Here is a 20,316-nt window from a genome sequence, read left to right as displayed (position 1 = left end):
TTGAATCTTCCAGGCTCTATCCTGTGGGCTAAGTTGTCCCATGGGGTCCTCCTGCCTGAATCTCATTGGTTGATTATCGTCATGTAGTCTATGCCCACGTATCCTAGCTCTTGCTACTTGGAAACACATATTGTGCTCTTTTTAAAAACTTTCAAGGTCATCCCGCTAGGATGACCTCATTCTCACATCACTAGGGACACCTCGCACCTCTGGAGTGGTGACACATGTCACCCAAAAATGGGTCCTTTGGGTGCCCAAAAACGCTAAATATGCATGCCATGTGTCCAACTCTTATTGGTTAGTGCTAACATCACTATCCTCTAATTTCTGAGTCAATCATCTACGGCCACCTGTCCCTATCATGGAGGAGAGAGAAAGGTCCTTTGAGACCTGTTTTGCAACATTTTTCTTCATTAAATTGATTTTTTTTCTCACCTGCCTTTTCCTTTGTATTTCCATAGAATTTCATCAGGTCAACTATCCTCTGCACTACCCCATTGTTATGCCTCTAGGCTCACCCTCTACAGGTTGAGCTCGCGGAGTGGGCCTCTGCCTTTTTCTTATTGGATGTCACTCATTGCTATCGTGTCCCTGATATTTACTCCTGGTCCATCCCTTGGTGCACAAAATGGATTGCACCAGGGTAATGTCATCAGGCTATCATAGCCGGGTGGTTTCCACTCGCTCAGTTACATCCCAACGCTTTATATTTGTGCCATATATGAATCCTTCGGGGTGCTCCTGCCGGGGTACCACCACCGGATTACATCATCCTATTTCCAATCGCTGCCAATGAAAACAGTTTTTGTCGCGAACATGTCTGCCACATTTTCTTGGTGCTCTCTCTTAGAGGCTCCGCTAGTATTGGCGTTGTATTTTGGCAATGTTCCAAACTTGGATACACGCCAAGAACTCACCCAACCACCTCTTAACTCTACTAGTTTGGACTTGGGGTCACCAAATTTGACTGGATCTATCTCACGATCCAGGAAGCCATTTTCAAACTTCCACATACTGTTGGAAAGTTATTTCAGAGGTATATCCAGTTGGGTGGGTTCCGTCTACTCCTGAGATGATCTATTACTCCAAAACTAGCTCTAAATCCACTACACTAATTCTGATCATTTTCCCTTCGTGTGTGTCTCGAACCTGCTCCTTGAGGTATTTCTTTAACACTTGTGCCTCTGGCTGATGCCTGTTGACATCAATGATAGCTTATTTCCAACAACATTTTTATGACTAATGACTATGATTTGATTATGATATGGTTGTTAGTCTTGGTAAGGACTGATTTCAAATTAATAGACATGATGTATTTATCTTTGGAACATGTGACTGACATGTGTGAACATTTTTAGGGAAACATGCTTGGCATTAGCATGGTAAGGTAACAATTGATTTGTTTATATAGCTAACAATTGGGTGATGTGACAATAAATAGTAAGACTCAATTGTAGCAAGGAAAAAGGTAAAACAAAGGAGCTGGGTGAGAATTCCTTTGGCTATGTTTGGAAAACACAATTCCAAACAAATGAGTGCTTTGCATGAATACAATAAGTCTTCTTAACCTTGGCTTTTGCTAACATTGTGCGGATATGTGTTATATTCATGAACATGTATTTGATAGGTATAGCAATTGGTTTTAAGTTATGACTGGATTCGTCAAGGAATTGGAGTCCCTTGAGAGATGATATGTGTACATGTTCAATTACAAGGAAGCATGCTTGGATCAACAAGGATAGTCATGCCTTCTGAAAAAAGTGACTGTTACCTTTAATGTTATATGTATTGCAAGGATTATTTAGGAGCGGATTGTGAATCAATGGATCCCCAACAATAGCCAACATCTTCACCCTTAATGCTCATTTTTTTGGATGAATGATGAGGTATAGCGTTGTTTCTTATGTTGGATGGGTAAGAGCTATAGTTTCCTCTCCAATCATCTAGAAGGTGATTGATATCGCAAGTGAAGGCGGTGGAAGAGGAGGTTGTATATTGTTCAATTAGACAGGGCTTGAACATAATTCCAACGATGTGAGCTTAATCCAGATGCATAGGGGGTATTCTCTAGTGGTGATCGATGGAAAAGAGCGAGAGCGAAAGATATACCTCGTCCTTGCTCCACTTTTTCTTGGTCGAAGAAGATGAAGCCCCCTTGGATTTAAAATCCTTGTGATTGCTATTTTTTCTGGCAATAAGAGGTTGTAGGCAGTTGATGTAGATATCCCTTAATCCATCGAGGCCCACGACCATGGATTTAAACTGCCCACTATGAAGCGAGGCGGTGGATGGCCAATGGTGTGTGCAAATGCCTTCCTAAAGACACTCGTCATTAGTGATGTGCTTCCATTTGTTGCTAATGCAAGAAGCCATGGCCAAAGACACCCTGTCCAGATACTTGAATATCTTGTTCAAGATGTCAACATTTTTAGCGACCTCATCCTGGAATAGTGCCAGTTTCTTGTAATCTTCGGCTAACACTCGATTGACTCTTCGTTCTCCCCGTCCATGACTCAACTTGGAAAAATCCTTAAACTCTTGTAAAAGAAAGAAATACTCGAGAGCCAAAGGAAAAGAAAAGGAGAATGAGAAGACGATGGATTCCCACTAGAAGAAGCAAAGCCAAACGAGGAAGAAACACATTTTTGCAAGTGGGGAGGAAACCGGAAACGACAAAGAGGCATCTAGTCAACAAAACACTATCCATTATTTCCGTATCGCAACAACCAACAAAATGGAGGAACCGCCTAGCTATCCAACAACATAGCAGTAATGGAGGCCCCAATCATAAAAACATTAATAAAAGATGTTGCTTTTGGCTCTTCTTTTGTACTCACTCTGCCAACATCCACCTTTCCTTCCAATTTCAGAAGGGCGTTTTAATATATAGTTTTGGTTGTTATTATTGTTTGGGTTATATCTATTATATATTAATACATCATAATATATTTAACATGTGTTATAATATATTTGTGAAAACCAAGTTTGTCGGATTTCATTGGAAATAGAAATAATAATTAGTTCAAATTACAACAAAAATAGTTTATATCAATAGAATATTCAAAATCAAAAGAATTAGTTGTGAATAGCTATAATGAGTTAAGTTAGAAAAACAATAATAACTTAAATTATAAAATAAATTATGATTGAAGTATAGATTTGAAAAATAAGGAATAATTTTATGAGATCTATAAAGATAGAGTTTCTAAAATTTTAATTTAATTATCAATATTTATTAGGTGAATGATAGGAATTCAACCTCCATATAATATTCTAAAATATTTTCAGTTGTAGTCACAAATCAAAGATTGAGATTTATCTCAAAAGTAATTATGAGTTGATTAATTTAAAAAAAAATGTCATATGAAATGAGTTATGGTGTTTGAGTTTGTGGTATTGATAAGTCATGGTATTGTAACAAAGTCTATTTACAAGTTAATATTATCCATGGAAAAATGGGGGTGAATCTCCATGATTGACTATCATGTTATGTGTTTTTAAAAATGTAAATTTGTTTAATTTATATATTAATTTTTTTATGATTAACAATAATAATAATAATAATTTAAAATAATTTTATTATTATTAAAAAAAAATTCGCAATGTGAGATGTATCATTAAGTAAGTGTTTCTATGGTTATCACGGATTGATGTCTATTGACTTTTACCAACAATTCAATTTATACAGTTGTGTTGCGTTGTGGTTGAGTCTTGTGTAGTCTTTTTTTCCCTTTTGAAAATGATTTAGCTTGCAAGGTTCTTTTATGCAACAATTTTTTATGCAAGCTTGGTATCATAATGATTGATCTTGGGTGCTATAGACAATGACCAAGTGATAGATGTGGACCTTTGATTTGATTTTATTCATTGGTTTGACTTGACTTATTTCTAATGCAAAATACTTCTCTCAAAAACAATTTCTTCCTCTATAAGCCGAATCACTACAGTTTTGAAGAAGAAGAATGTATAAACTCAATGAATTTTTGTTAGTTATCGCATAGCATTTTTCTACCGAGTTTTTACTTAAAATTGAATTTTTATTGTGATTTTACCAACTTGTCCACCTAATTGGTTTTTTTTTTCTTCCCTTGCACAATGAAATGAGCCAAATCATTGTGTTGATATGTTCTTTTTCTTTCCAGGCAAGATAATATTCATCTCCAACTAGTTTCTATATTGATTTAAAGCCACATGGTGATCAAGAAAGGATGATCACCATTCTCTTGGATTTATCAACTCTTACAAACTCCAAACCACAAAATTCCAATAACGATACTTAATGTAACCATTTGGTAACTGGTTGAGAGCCTATTATAATGGTTTTATGCCATTTGCATGTTTTGGGGTAGGTACACTAGTAGCCTTGAACCTCCTTGAAAAATGGTACTTAGGCATATGAACATATTGGTTGCAATTAATTATTGGTTTGCTAATAAAAATTCATATATATGACCCCATAATCCTACCATTATAAGCTTCATGGATGTAATGTCAATGATGCAGGAGCACCTGAATGAAGAGGCGACAACTGGGAGTTGGTTCTTGTTTGTTGTTTGTTTTCCCGTTCTATTTTGACAAATAGAGAGGGAAACATCTCAAATTTCTAGTTTATTTAGTTTCATTTTGTGTTATTGTAAATAAAGGCTAAATCAGCCATTGTTAGATTTGATTTAGACAAGATAGGCTTAGATGAGAATTAGTTGAGAAAAGTGTCTCAAAACTGGAAGAACAGTTCCTTAAACTGCAAGAGGAACTACCACTGATGTATTAAAAAGGACACAATAATGTAGAGTAAGTGGTTAGCCAAATGGAGAGAAGTTGTAAGCCTACGGGCAGACTATAACGAGAACCACAAAGAGAGTCTGAGTCTAAAAAAATACTTGACGTGTTTCTTTTTCTCTTTATGCGCAAGTCTAATTTAGAAATTATGTATCTATGACTTCGAATGGTTGAAAGACTGAAATTAATCCGAATTATAGTTTCTCTGTATGCATATATTCTTGCAGGTGAATTCGGCGTGACCAAAGAGGTGAAAAGCTTCCATAAAAGAGACTGTTCGCAACATAGTGGAAGTAAGGAAAAGGCTTGAAGACAGAGGAATGCAAGGCTGAAGAAGTGAGACTCAGGGGCCGTCGGATCTGAGAGATCGACGATGGAGATTATTTCGGCAGAGTTTTTATGCAATTTTGGGCCGCAAGCCAAAAACCCAAATTACATTGAAATCAGCGAAAACCGAAGCTTGGACAAACCCAGACCCGACATTTTATGAAGCAGAATTAATAACCTCTTGGGTCCGAGAAGTTAGTCACATCAGAGTTTTATAGAGGTAGGGTGTCGGCCTTAGGATACGCCGATTTGCAACTTGCGATATCATGGTGGAGCAATACCGATAGCCGATAATCGGTGATCGAGTATCGGAGGGGTCAGAGAGTGGAGATCAGTGTTGCAGACCCGACAAGACCACAAGTGTGGTTTATAAAATTTTAAGTCCAGTTTTGTGTTCTGGCCTTGTTCGGAGTATGTTTCCTGTATAAATAGGATAGCAATGTTTTTAAGCGCTGATAGTGTATTTTGGAGGCGATAGTCGCATATCGGGGGGACAAATATATATGTGTGTGTGACCCATGAAGGGATCAATGCCAATTGCCGATAAAGCTAACCTCGGTAAATGTGCAAAGGCAGTATCAAGGGCCAAAAGAAGTGTTTGCATATGTATTCCCTTATAAATGTTTTAGTAAGAGGAAATATCGCCGACATGTGGATTCCAAGTGTTTAGCCGCGATAACCAAAGGTTAAGAGGGTTATATATATACGTTCTTTAAGAGGTTAAATAAAGGATTTTCTAGGGACAGAAGAATCTTGATAAAGGAAAAGAAACAACGCCAAAGCTGAAAACCCACAAGTTTAGAAACTAGTGCCTGCTGTTAATCAGCGACATCAATTTTTGGTATTAGAGCAGGTTTTACCTTCTCTCAGTAAAGATGGAGTTAGGAAGAAGGGTTCGAGGAAGAGCTGTCAGAAGAGCAGAAGATGGGGAATTAAGAGAAGAGATTAGAGACCTGGCTGTATGTTTGGCAGCATTGGAAGTAGGGAGGCGTAGAGAGCCAGAAGATGGATATGATAGTGAAGAGGAAAATGTGGTTACGACAGATGGGTCAGATGATGAAGGGATAGAAATTAAGCTCTTAAGGTCAGTTTTGTTGGCTAGCAGCAAGCCAAAGCCAGAGCTCTCTAATTATGATGGCAGTTTGTCCACAGAGGCACTGTTGGATTGGATAAATATTTTGAGTATGAAGAAATCAGTGAAGATAAGAGGGTTAGGTTTGCTGTCACCAAATTAAAGGGCCATGCAGCATTATGGTGGGATAGTGTACATGAAGAAAGGAGGAGATTAAACAAACCCTTGATCAAAAGGTGGGATAGGATGGTTGTGAAAATGAAGAGTAAGTTTCTGCCCAAAGACTACCAGATTGCCCTTTATAGATAGGTGCAGAACCTGAAATAGAGAATGATGACCGTGAAGGAATATACAAAAGAATTTTATAAATTTAACCTGAGAGCTGGTTATGTTGAAGATACTCCTGAGAAGACAGTGAGGTTTGGAAATGACCTGCAGATGGAGATCTTAGATGAAATTAGCATTCTTTCCCCTAAAACCATAGATGAAGCTTATTAGAGTGCTTTGAAGGCGGAAGAAAAGATTGCTAGGAAACAAAATGCCAGGAGAGGACGAGGTTCTAGTAGAGGTCGAGGACAGAACTTTGGCAGAGGTAAGACTACTAGCAGCAATGAATAGGGTGTTGACATTATGATTCTGGTATGGCTCTATGTTACAGGTGTTGTACTTGATGGCAACTCACTCAAGTGGCAATGCTCTGTTCAGGCTCTCAAAATGTTGGAAATTAAGAGGCACGCAGGTGAATGGTTCAAAAGGTGCGGACCCGCAGGTACGCCAGCCAGGAAGTGCGTTCATACCCGCAGGTTACCCGTTCATGAGGTGTGGACCCCCAGTTCACTCACTTCAAGGCAGAGAAGTGCGCTCACGTGGGGTTTCTTATGTTTGGCCCGTGGTATTTAGCCCGTCGTTCTTGATTCTATGGTTTTGGCCCGTGGTATAGGATCTAATTTAGCCTCGGTTTGATCCCTTGTATTGGTTATTGCTGGTTTTGTCCCATGGTGTGAATAAGGGCTTGACTATAAATAGGGAAGGAGATCACTTAGCTAATGTATCTTCGCAAATTGAATATCTTAAGATCTGAAATATTGGTTTATCAGTTTAAAAGGCTTGATCTATATAAAAGTGAAGTTAAAAGTGAATCTATGAAGTGTGATCTCTCGGGCGCATGATCAGATCTGGGCATCTGACTGTCAGTGGCTCTTCGGAGGTTTGTTAATTCGGTTCAAATCAAAGGTCCGCAGGTATTTCACGGTTCAGGTGCGGAGGACCGCAGCTCAGTGAAAGGTGCAGTGTGGTGGTACGCGGCCCACAGAAAGACATAGTGCGTGGGATCGCAGCGTGATCGAAGGCGCAGTGCGGAGATGCAGTAAAGGTACGCGGCATAACAAAGGGTACAGTGCGGAGGTGCGCAGTGAGCCAGAAGAAGCAGTGCGGAGCAAGGTCAGAGATACGCGGTGCGATAGAAGGAGAAGCTGCGGATATATAGAAGTACCCGGTGCGATAGAAGAAGCAGGTGCGTTGGCACAGCAAAGGTTCGCAGTCAGGTGAAAGGCAAGTTGCGGGGATACGCAGCGAAGTAGACGGAGCTTTGCGTGGATATGCAGGAAAACAGAAGGCGGGTTGTGGAGTCACGCAGTCCAGATAAGGAAAAACTGCGGATCTGTCTTGAAACATTTGTTGGTTATCTTTTATCTCTTGCTACAGAGTTCTGGGTTTATATTTCTGGTACTATCTTTCTGTTTACAACATTCTGAGAAGTTGGGTGATTCTTGGTTGATTATATAAGGAGTTTGGGTAATTTGCATGTACTTGATGATTATTTGATATTCTTGGATCCAGTTTGAAAATTTATGAAAAGTGGTCCTTGAAAGAAAAGAAGTAGGGGGTTGTAGCTCCCTTCCAGGAGAGACTGGAAAACGAGAGAGAGTTGTAGCTCTTTGCAGGTTGTAGGCTGCGTACTGGTAAAGGACTGCACCAGTACAAAATCATTGTAAAAGGAGTTTCTAATTGAAAGAAGATAGAGACATATTGCAGCAGGTGGTTTTCACCCACATTGGGTTTCCACCTTATATATGGTGTTCTTTGGTGTGACTATCTGTTTTTCTTGTTCATGCTCAATATTTTATGATACTGACAAATAAAGTAATGATCAATATTTGAAGAATATAAATAAGGAAGATATATTGAAAAGAATTTGATAATACTGATTCACCCTCCTCTCAGTATTATTTCCAACATAGGGTAGCAGTTCGAAGACTTCGGGACAGAGTGAAAGGGAAGGTAACACCAGAGGAGGAAGGCCATACCAGTGAGGAAGAGGTAGTGGCAGAGGCAGAGGAAATTCCTATCAGTGTTACAAGTGTCACAAGTGGGGACAGAGGTCCTTTGAATGTCCTGAAAATGAACAAACTGGGCAGAGGGGAGCATATATTGCTCAACCCAATGAAGCGGAGGCACCACCACAGGAGGTGAAGAGTATGCCAGAAACTGGGGAAGCCTTGGTATTGAACAAGGTGTTATTGAAACCAGCCAAGGAAGTAGTGGATCAGACATAGAGGAAAGCATTATTCTGCACTGTATGCAAGTCACACGGATAATGTTGTAAGTTGATTATTGACAGTGGGAGTACCGATAATTTGGTAGCTATGGAGATGGTGGAGAAACTGGGTTTGAAGAGAATAAGACACCCAACTCCATACAGGGTGTTGTGGTTGCAGAAGGGACACCAATTGTTAGTTGATGAACAATGTGAGCTAGATTTTCAGATAGGCAAGTACAAGGATAAAGTGATTTGTGACATCATGCCGATGGATGTGTGCCATATTCTGCTGGGTAGACCATGGCAATACAACAGAAAGGTAGTCCATGATGGAGTGGAAAATTGTTACCGATTTGTCAAGGATGGTATAAGGCATACCTTGGTACTTATGAAAGAAGCCAAGGAAGGAGGGGAGACAGCAGAAACAAGCGGAAAAAAAGAGTTACTACTGGGAGGAAAGGAGTTTCTGCAATAGATTTAAGAGAGCGATATGGGTTATGCATATGTGAGAAGACCCAGAACAGCATTAGTATATACCAACCTTATTGATTTTCTAGAACAGATATAGAATATGTTGCAAGAATTTAGTGATATTGTGGTAGATGATCTACCGGACAAATTACCACCAAAGAGGAGCATCAGTCACCATATTGATTTTATTCTAGGAGCCAGTTTTCCAAACAAGGCTGCCTACCAGATGAGTCCAAAGGATAATGAAGAAATCTGGAAGCAGGTGCAGGAGTTGTTGGATAAAGGACTGATTCGGGAGAGTTTAAGCCCTTGTGCAATTCCGACCATTTTAGCTCCCAAGAAAGGAGGTGAGTGGAGAATGTGCACGGATTCTTGGGCCATTAATAAGATTACTATCAGGTACAGATTCCCATTACCTCGAATGGATGATATGATGGATTGTCTGAGTGGAGCAGCATACTTTTCAAAGATAGACCTGAAAAGCGGCTACCACCAAATCAGAATTTGAGAAGGTGACGAGTGGAAGACAGCTTTCAAGACAAATGAAGGCTTGTATGAATGGCTGGTTATGCCATTTGGATTGAGCAATGCTCCTAGTACGTTCATGCAGTTGATGAACGAGATGCTCAAGGAATTCATTGGAAAATTTGTGATTGTGTATCTAGATGATATACTGATATTCAGCAAGACAAAGGAGGAACATTTTCGACATGTGAGGTATGTATTAGAAAGATTGCAGCAGAATAAATTGCTGATAAATTTGAAGAAATGTTCTTTTTTCAAGAAAGAGTTAATTTATCTAGGATTTGTGATTGCTGAGAATGAATTTAAAATGGATCCGGAAAAGGTTGCAGCTATACGTGGTTGGCCATCCCCCAAGAGTTTGTTTGAAGTGTGGAGTTTTCATGGATTGGCAAGTTTTAATTAGAAATTTATTAAAAATTTTAGTGGAATTTGTGCACCTATGTTGGACACCATTAAGAAAACAAATCAACATTTCCATTGGACAGAAATGGCAAAGAAGAGCTTTCAGCTGCTCAAAAAGAAAATTACTGAAAGACCAATTTTAAGATTGCTGAACTTTAACAAACTTTTGCAAGTTCGTTGTGATGCCAATGGGACAGCCATTGGTGTAGTACTCAACCAATAGGACAAGCTGGTAGCCTATTTCAGCGAGAAACTAAATGAAAGTAGACAAAAATACATGTCCTATGACAAGGAATTTTATGCAGTGGTTCAGGCACTAAAACATTGGAGGCATTATCTGTTGGCAAATGAATTTGTCTTATTTTCAGTCAATTCAGTGTTGCAGTACATTATGCAGCAGCATAAGCTGAACCATAAACATGCGAAGTCGGTGGAGTACTTGCAGAGTTTTACATTTGTGCTGAAACATATCAGTGGTCAAGCCAACAAAGTGGCAGATGCGTTAAGCAAGAGGAATCGGATCCTACTGGAAAGTACCATACAAGTGTTAGGATTTGAACACCTTAAGGACTTGTATGGGGCAGATGCAAATTTTAAGGAAGCTTATGAAGCTTGCCAAAATCCATTATTGACAGATAGCAGTTCGTGGCTGGACTATAACATGCAAGAAGGATTGTTGTTCAAAGGAGGGCAGTTATGTATTCCAGAATGTTCTAGGAGAGAGAACTTAATCTAAGAAAAGCATAGTGGAGGTTTAGCAAGACATTTTGGCATAGACAAGACCTTGGATCAGTTAAGCCACTTTTACTATTGGCCGAGGATGTGCGGAGATGTACAAAGATTTGTAACTAGACGAAAAATGTGTCAGCTTGCTAAGGGACACAGCCAAAACACAGGGTTGTATGCATCCTTACCCATTTCGAGCAGACCATGGGACTCAATCAATTTAGACTTTGTCTTAGGCCTGCTAAAGACACAACAGGGATTCGATTCCATCATGGTGGTGGTGGATCATTTCACTAAAATGGCACATTTCATTCCATGCAGGAAAACCAGTGATGCCACACATGTAGCACATTTGTTCTTTACCGAGATAAATAGATTACATGGCTTGCCAAAGTCTATTGTTTCGGATCGCGATGTTAAATTTACAGGACATTTTTGGCAAACCTTGTGGAAGAAGTTAGACACCAAACTAAACTTCAGCTCAGCTTATCATCCATAGACTGATGGCCAAACCGAAGTGGTGAACTGGAGTCTAGGAAATTTGTTGAGGAGTTTGGTTGGAGAAAATTCTCGACAATGGGATTGTGTGCTTGTACAAGCGGAATTTGCTTATAATGATTTTCCCAACCGGAGTACAAGTAGTAGTCCTTTCCAAATCCTATACGGAATGCACCCACGTGGAGTACATGAGTTACGGGATTTGGGATAGTTGGAGCATAGAAGTGCTGATGGTGAAGACTTCGCAAAGGCAATCAACGATCTTCATGAACAGGTGAAATTAAAATTACAGAACAACAGCCAAAAATATAAGTAGAAGGCAGATTTGAAGAGGCGAGAGCTGAAATTCAATGTAGGAGACTTGGTATTAGCACACCTACACAAGGAGAGGTTTCCTAAAGGCGAGTACAATAAGTTGAAATGGAAAAATATTGGGCCTTGCAGGATTCTTCGGAAATTTTTTGCAAATGCTTACGAATTGCAGTTACCTCCAGGTATTGGAATTTCACCAATTTTCAATGTATTAGACCTGTACCACTACATTGCAGCAGAGGATGAAGACACTTCGGAAAGACGAACACGAGACACCTAGGAAGAGAGTGACATGTGGATTAAACAAATGCCCCCAGAAAAGCCTCTAGAGATCGAACAGATCCTAGATACCCAGGTGGCTAGACGGACTCGACAAGAGGAATATCTGCAATACCTAGTTAAGTGGAAGGATCATCCTATTGAAAATAGTTCTTGGTTAGATGCTGGCCAGATTTAGAACGTTGGGTACTCTATTGAAGAGCTCATGGACAGGAGCCATGAATTTCATTCACCCAGGGAGCCTAATGTAGGAGCACCCGAATGAAGAGGCGACAGCTGGGATTTGGTTCTTATTTGTTGTTTGTTTTCGAGTTCTATTTTAACAAATAGAGAGGGAAACATCTCAAATTTCTAGTTTATTTAGTTTCATTTTGTGTTATTGTAAATAAAGGCTAAATCAACCATTGTTAGCTTTGATTTAGAAAGGATAGGCTTAGATGGAATATATATATATATGTTCCATAAGAGGTTAAATAAGGGATTTTCTAGGGATGGAAGAATCCCGATAAAGGAAAAGAAACATTGCCAAAGCTGAAAACCCTAAGGTTTAGAAAATAGCGCCTGCTATTGGCGGCATCAGTCAATGTCTCCCACCTATAAAGCCATAGAGTAGCTCTTGTCTTTGGTTTGGAGGAGTTAGAATAAAGTAATTTTTCTTACTAAATCGGTTGGCTATTGTTACAACTATGTGTTGGACTCATGAACCTTTATTCTATACAACATATACATATTATGAAGCCAATAAAAAGGAACATTCCATGTGTAAACACTCATATAGATCTAAATATATATTTCCCTTCACATTTGGGTTGTAAAGGATGTAAAGTTTAAAGATAATTTTATAACGTTTTGATACCTTTTTTAGAAGACTAGTCTTGACAAAGCATCTACATTAACACAAAATATTCTTACTCATGAGTATGTATATTACCCTTGTGAATTTGAGATCATATGTTTGAAATATTAGGTAAGGACAATTACTTCTCAAGTACAAGAGTCCTATTTTGGGCTAATTAATAAGATTACATATCAAACACATTTTTTTTTGTGTGTTTGATATGTTGCACCAACAAAACCTCTAGCTCCAACATGTTCCAAGCTTGAATATCTTTTGTTTGTGACATAGACAAGGTAGAGAGGAAATGGAAAAAGGAAATGTATGAGAAGAAGGGAGCATCACATCAAAGGAAATGATATTATCAAGTGATGTATCACGCCAAAAAAAATTTACAATACATCACACAATGTTATTTGAGTGATTCCATATAACAAAAAAAAGTGAAGGGAAATAAACTATGTTGCAAGTGTCAAAATTTCCTAAGATGAAATGATAAGGGGAGAATAGGATTAAAAAAAAAAAAGATAAGGAAAAGTGAAGAAAGGAGGAGAAAAATTCTCCTTGTTTCAAGAAGGAAAACTTTTCCATGATACAATGGTTGGGAGGATGCTTATCATGTGAAAAATGATTTTCGAGGCACAACATATCATGTAGCACCAAACATTAAGGTGAAACAAATACTTTCCTACATGTATGATATGAAACAAGAGAGAATTTTTAATAGTGGAAAAAGATAATATTTTTTATCTTGTGACACATTGTAATAATAGAATTAATAGGTATGATATGAAGTTTACAATGATATGCTATGGTGGTAGGGTGAATACATGAAGTTGGGTTACACATTTGGACCAAATGTGGTGATGAAATTTTAAGTTTTTCCTATTTTATCAAATTAAAGCCCTCAAAATTTGTTATGCTCTTAACCTGCAAAATGATACCCAATACAGAATATGCGAAGAAAAGATACCCAGAACATAGAATAGCAATGATTTTATTATTCAGAGAGTAATGTTCACTTGCCTCTTCGAGGGGGCAACCTCCAATAGAGCAGAGCTCGATTACAAAATAAGACACGATACTCCTCGCAGGGAGTCTCTATCCTTTATATATGACTCATGCATGCAATACCACAGGCCAATACCGTGGGTTTTATTAATACCATCTATCTAATACTACGACCCATTTGCAACTAACTGTGGTCCCGTCATTAATTGCGGGTTAACCACTTACAAATATTAATATGGGCTTTATTGACTCTTGACTGTGACGTGATCCCATGACATAAATAAGGGGGTTAGGGTGGGACCCTAACATGCCCTCCCCCTTAAGACTAGCCTTGTCCTCAAGGATGAAACTGCGGAAACTGCTGAAGAATAGTGGCTGGTTCCCAAGTTGCATCTTCCGGAGAGGTGTCTTTCCATTTGACGAGGACTTAATCATGCGGCTGCGCAGGTGTTTGTCTCTTGTGTCTAGAACCTGTTCGGGTTGAAGCCAGATTGACCCTTCTTCGTCCAATTCAGGTAGACTGGTTTGAACTCGGCAATTGTTCCCGATCACTTTCTTGAGGCACGATACATGGAAAACTGGATGGATTTTTGCAGTAGGTGGCAAAGCCAACTTGTAATCCACTTCTCCAATGCGCTGAAGTACTTGGTATGGTCCGTAGAATTTTGGAGATAGCTTCTGACAACCCTTGTCTTTGAGTGATGTTTGCTTATATGGTTGCAGCCTCAAAAAGACCTGATCCCCTTCTTGAAATTGGCGCTCTGAGCGATGCTGGTCTACCTATTGCTTCATGCGGTTCTGAGCTTGATGAAGATTCTCTCTAAGATGGGTGAGCATGGTTGCGCGGTGTTGTAGGAGTTGATCCACTGCTTGTACTTTGGAGCACCCCTTGAGATAAGAAGTAGTGGAAGGCGGAAGTTGACCATATACTACTTCATAGGGAGTCATTTTGGTGGTGGCATGATAGTTGGTGTTATACCACCATTCAGCCAGAGGTAACCACTGTACCCAAAGGTGTTGCTTTTCTGAAGTGAAACACCTAAGGTAGGTTTCTAGACATTTGTTGACAGCTTCAGTTTGACCATCCGTTTGCGGATGATAGGAAGTACTGAGTTTTAGTTGAGTGCCTTGTATCCTGAAGAGTTCCTGCCAAAAATTACTGGTGAAGATCGGGTCGCGATCGGACACAATAGAAGTGGGCATGCCATGCAATTTGAAAATCTGATCCATGAAATATTGAGCGACCAAAGTTGGTGTAAATGGGTGGGGTAGTGCGCAGAAATGAGCATACTTCGATAGTCGGTCCACAACCACCATGATGACTGACTTGTTCCTGGACTTTGGAAGACCTGTAATGAAATCCATAGAAACTTCCGTCCAAATGGATGTCGGAATGGGCAATGGTTGTAATGTGCCTGGTGTGTTGACTGTTTCCCCTTTGTGGCGTTGACAGACATCGCATTCTGCTACAAAAGTAAGGATGTCCTTTTTCATGCCTGTCCAAAAAAATGATCTTCTGGTGCGAGCATACGTCTTCTGAAAGCCCGAATGTCCTGCAATGGGCGATTAGTCCAATTCTGCCAAAATGTGACCTTTGAGGGTGGATGTTGGGGATATTACGACTCTGTCCCTATAGCGAAGAATATCATCCTGCCACGAGTAGCCCTTGGTGGAATTTGGATCTACCTGCAATTGAGAAATGAGTTGGGATAGCCCGGGGTGTGAAAACCATTCCTTGCGAGCCTCTTCAATCCATTCTGGAATGGGGAGGGAAATTGCTAGCAGAGTACTTTCTTCCTCAAATTGGCGAGATAATGCATCTGCTACACTATTGTCTTTCCCTTTCTTGTAAATGATCTCATAATCATATCCCAGCATTTTGGCGAGCCATTTATTTTGTTGTGGGGAGGATAGGCGTTACTCCAAAAAATATTTAAGATTGTGATGATCTGTGCGGATTTGGAAACGTCGCCCCAATAAGTGAGGTCGCCAGGTCTCGACGGCATGTAAGATGGCCATCATTTCTTTTTCACAGGTAGATTGGCCCAGATTCTTCCCACTTAGTTGTTGGCTTGTGAAGGCCAAAGGTCGCCCTTCCTGCATTAAGACTGCCCCAATACCGGTCCCCGAAGCATCACATCCAATGACAAAGGATTTGGTGAAGTCAGGTAGTGCTAAGACTGGAGTGGAACACATAGCGTTTTTGAGAGCGGTAAATGCCTGTTGTGCTTCCTCATTCCAGAAGAAGGAATTTTTCTTTAGGAGTTGAGTGAGGGGCTTCGCTATGCGGCCATAGTTGTGAACAAATTTATGTTAATAGCCTGTGAGACCCAAAAATCCTCTCAAGCTCTTCAAAGTCTTAGGTTGAGGCCATTATTGCATTGCCTGGATCTTTTTGGGGTCCACCTTGACACCTTCATGCCCCACAATGTAGCCCAAATACTCAACTTCTTCCATGCCAAACGAACACTTGGACATCTTGAAAAATAATTTATGCTTGCAGAGCAGGTGTAAGAGTAGATCGACATGTTGAAGATGTGCAGCCCAAGTGCCACTATAGATGAGGATGTCATCGAAGAAGACAAGGACAAATTTCCTGAGATATGGTTTGATAATGTGATTCATAAGGCTCTGAAAAGTAGAGGGGGCATTACAAAGACCAAATGGCATGACCAGGAACTCATAATGGCCTTCATGAGTTTGGAAAGCAGTCTTGGGAATGTCGACTTCCTTCATGCGAATTTGGTGGTAGCTTGAGCGAAGATCCAGCTTAGTGAAGAATTGAGCCCCATTGAGTTCATCCAGCAAATCGTCAACCACCGGAATGGGAAATTTATCTTTGACTGTCAACTTATTGAGGGCCCTGAAGTCAGGACACATCCTCCACTCCCCATCTTTCTTGAGCACCATGACCACTGGGGATGAATAAGGACTAATGCTGGGACGAATGACACCTGCTTCCAAAAGTTCCTTGATGATTTTTTCTATTTCATTCTTTTGGGTGAACGGATATCTGTATGGCCGCACATTTGGGGGTTGGGCCCCTGGAACCAAGGTGATGCTATGATCATGTTCCCCTCGCGAGGGTGGAAGCTCATGAGGCTTGTCAAAGACCAGCAGATGGTTATTTAAAATCTGTTGCATCTCAGGATGAATTGGCAGAGACTTGGTTTCGATGACCTGGATGGCATTAAATTGAGCCACCACTCCATGATTGCCCTTTTTTAACAATTTTTCCATCCGATGCGAGCTGATGATAGAGGGGGCTCCCGCCTGGAGTCCACGGAGGGTATGTGTGTAGTTGTTCTGCTTAAAACTCATATATAACTCCTGAAAATCCATTGTGATTGGCCTAAGCATGCAGAGCCATTCAGCGCCGAGGACAATGTCACAACTCCCCATGTGTATGGCAAACATGTGGGTTTTCAACTGATAATCCCCCATTTGAAGTTTGACATTTTCACAGCGGCCTTCACATTTCATTGTGCCCCCATCCGCAATTTGGACTTGGAAGTTAGAAACTGCTCGTACAAAACAATGCACTGCTTCTGCGATTTTTTGATGGATGAAATTATGGGTACTTCCACTATCAATCAAGACTACTACTGGGCAATGTTTAAGAAAACCCCTGATTTTGAGAGTTTGAGGGGAAGAAATCCCTGCCAACGCATGCAGCGAAATAACTGGTTCGTCAGAGACATTCTCCTTTGGGTTGTCTTCTTCTAGCGCCTCATGTTCCTCAAGTGGTGGATCTTCCTCTGTTGAGCTGTAGTCAGTGGCATCTATTTGAAAAAATTTGGGCTCCTTGCATTTATGACCTGGGGAGTATTTTTCATCACAGTAGTAACATAGTCCTTGCTTCCTTCTTTCGGCCATTTCCGCAGGTGACACCTTTTCGACCTTAAGTGTTTGAGTCGTGTTGTGAGCCTGTGGGAGACGACCTTTAGTGGGGAAATTTGGGCGACTGTATTGGGCTGCTAATGCACGTTCCACGTTACGGGCTACCTTGCAAGCCTCTGTCCAAGTGGGAGGGTGGTGCAGTAAGACTTGAGCTTTGATGGCTTCTTTAAGACCACTGATAAAACATTCCGTGTAGAACTCATTTGAGAGACCCCAAGTGCGGAAGGCTAAGGCTTCAAAAGTTGTAATATATTCATCCACGGTACTTGTCTGTCGGAGCTTAGTAAGACGACCCAAAAAAGAGTCCTCCTGTTCAAAGTGGTCTCGAAGAGCTTTGGTAAATTGGGTCCAAGTCTTAAAATGTTCATTGCAACGTTGATGCCATTCCCACCATTGCCATCGTTCATTGTCCAAGTACATGCTCCCCAACATAAGCTTAGTTGCATCATCTAAGATATGATTCAGTTTGAAATACTACTCCATTTGTGCTATCCATGCGGACGGGTGAGAACCGTCAAATTTATGCATATCCAACTTGGGAGGTCGCTGACTGGGCAGTGGGTGGGTGTGCCAGACGTGAGGAGAGTGGCTAGACTCACCCTCATTGTATTCATTGTCATTATACGCCTACTCATGGGCTTGCTCCTTGCCCTTCGGGATTAATTGCTGGACCTGGAGAGATAGTCCGGTAAGCTGCTTATTGATGGATTGGATGGATTCGTCAAGTTTGTCCAGTATTTCATTGGCCATTGCTTGAGCTCTAGTTTCTACCATACACCAACCTAATGAAAAATTGGGACCGCCAAAAAATTTTCACTAATAATTGAATGGTACCACCGTGCTCAGCTCGTCGTCCTGATTCTGATGGGCTAGATCACCAATAAGCGCTCGGGAAGAACTAAGGAAGATCGACTGTACCCTTAGCCGTACAACCTGACTACCCTATCGTAGGGGTGAGTAATCTCTCCGAGTGCTGTTCTCGGTGTACTGTAGCCACAAGACGGCCGACGGTTTATCTATGGCGAGGTTTCAAGGGAGCCTAGGGGCTTCCGATATACCTAGAGGGTACGTGGAAGACAGTACGTGCGCGATTCTATCTAATGCGCTACTACTCGAAGGGGTACCCACAGGGGTTATAAGGGAGTCCAACAGACGTGACCACCTCTTGTATTTCCTGCGTGCATGCCTCCCCAAATCCGTAGGTTTATGCGCTCAATGACAGATCCCATGGTTTAAAGATGCCGGAACATGTCTTTAGCCAAAAAAAAATTTGCTAAGAATTGGCGATCCCACCGGCCCTGGAAAGTGCTCTGATACCACTTGTTATGCTCTTAACCTGCAAAAATGATACCCAATACAGAATATGCGAAGAAAAGATACCCAGAACACAGAATAGCAATGATTTTATTATTCAGAGAGTAATGTTCACTTGCCTCTTCGAGGGGGCAACCTCCAATAGAGCAGAGCTCGATTACAAAATAAGACACGATACTCCTCGCAGGGAGTCTCTATCCTTTATATATGACTCATACATGCAATACCACGGGCCAATACCGTGGGTTTTATTAATACCATCTATCTAATACTACGACCCATTTGCAACTAAATGTGGTCCCGTCATTAATTGCGGGTTAACCACTTACAAATATTAATATGGGCTTTATTGACCCTTGACTATGACGTGATCCCATGACATAAATAAGGGGGTTAGGGTGGGACCCTAACAAAATTCATATAAGCACTATGAGTTTTGATTTGAAGTAAAAAGACAAATTGTGGAGAATTATGTTGTTGTCCTAATGATATTTTTTGCAAAATTATTTAGTGTTGTATAATGTCCTTGAAAAGTTCCACACAACTTAAGAGGTGTGTCTGTGTTCACATAGTATAACTTAGTCTAAAATGTGTAATTTAATATATATCTCTATATATATATATATATATATATATTTTTTTTTTTATTTTTTTTTTCGAAGTTGGCAAAGAATATTTCAATTGCATTTTGCAGACACATGTTTTTACATAAGTATTTTTTTCAACTATTTAAATAAATTGAAAAAACAAGAGTACCCTTTTCAAGAGAACCCGTAAACAAAGATAGTGGTATTTTTTGAAATTTTTTCCTTGTGTATATTTTATGATATAGATTTTTTATTCAACCTCTTTAATATTTATCAAAAAAATTTCAAACATTATGTTTAAAAGAAATTAGATGAAACATATTATATGAATTCAAAAATGTCAAACTCATATGCCATTAGATAGAGGATTCCTTCATGAATCCAACATGATCAACTCCGCCACCTAAGGAAAAAATTTTCCCTAAGTCTGCTAGGGTACAAAATGGTGTTGCATGAAATTTTTGCAGAAGGGGTGCTAAAATTATGGATTTTAGGACTTCAGAGGCTCGATCAAGCGCTTTAAGCGCTTGATCGAATGTTTAAATTTCAATTTCAAATAGTTCAATCGAGGGCTTCGTAAACGCTCAAGCAAGCCATATATGTGCTTAATAGGGGCTCGAACAAGCGTTATGGCCTGATCAAGCGACATAGCTTGATCGATCCATATATGCGTTTAACCGAGGCTTGATCGAGCTACATATCTCGATTGAGATATATATCTCGATTGAGCTATTATTAG

At 40.1% G+C, this 20,316-nt stretch overlaps 1 pseudogene; it reads right to left on the bottom strand.

The window, feature by feature from the left end:
• Positions 1-1,797: 1,797 nt before the first annotated feature.
• LOC149233619 (uncharacterized) lies at positions 1,798-2,707 on the bottom strand (annotated as a pseudogene).
• Positions 2,708-20,316: the final 17,609 nt, after the last annotated feature.

The sequence above is a fragment of the Pinus tabuliformis genome, chromosome J, assembly GCF_031772625.1.
Source record: "Pinus tabuliformis cultivar Carrire ecotype Pingquan chromosome J, CPIR1, whole genome shotgun sequence".
NCBI classification, from domain to species: Eukaryota; Viridiplantae; Streptophyta; class Pinopsida; order Pinales; family Pinaceae; genus Pinus; species Pinus tabuliformis.
The sequence above is the reverse complement of the archived record's forward strand: the minus strand, read 5'-3'. Positions and strand labels throughout refer to the sequence as shown.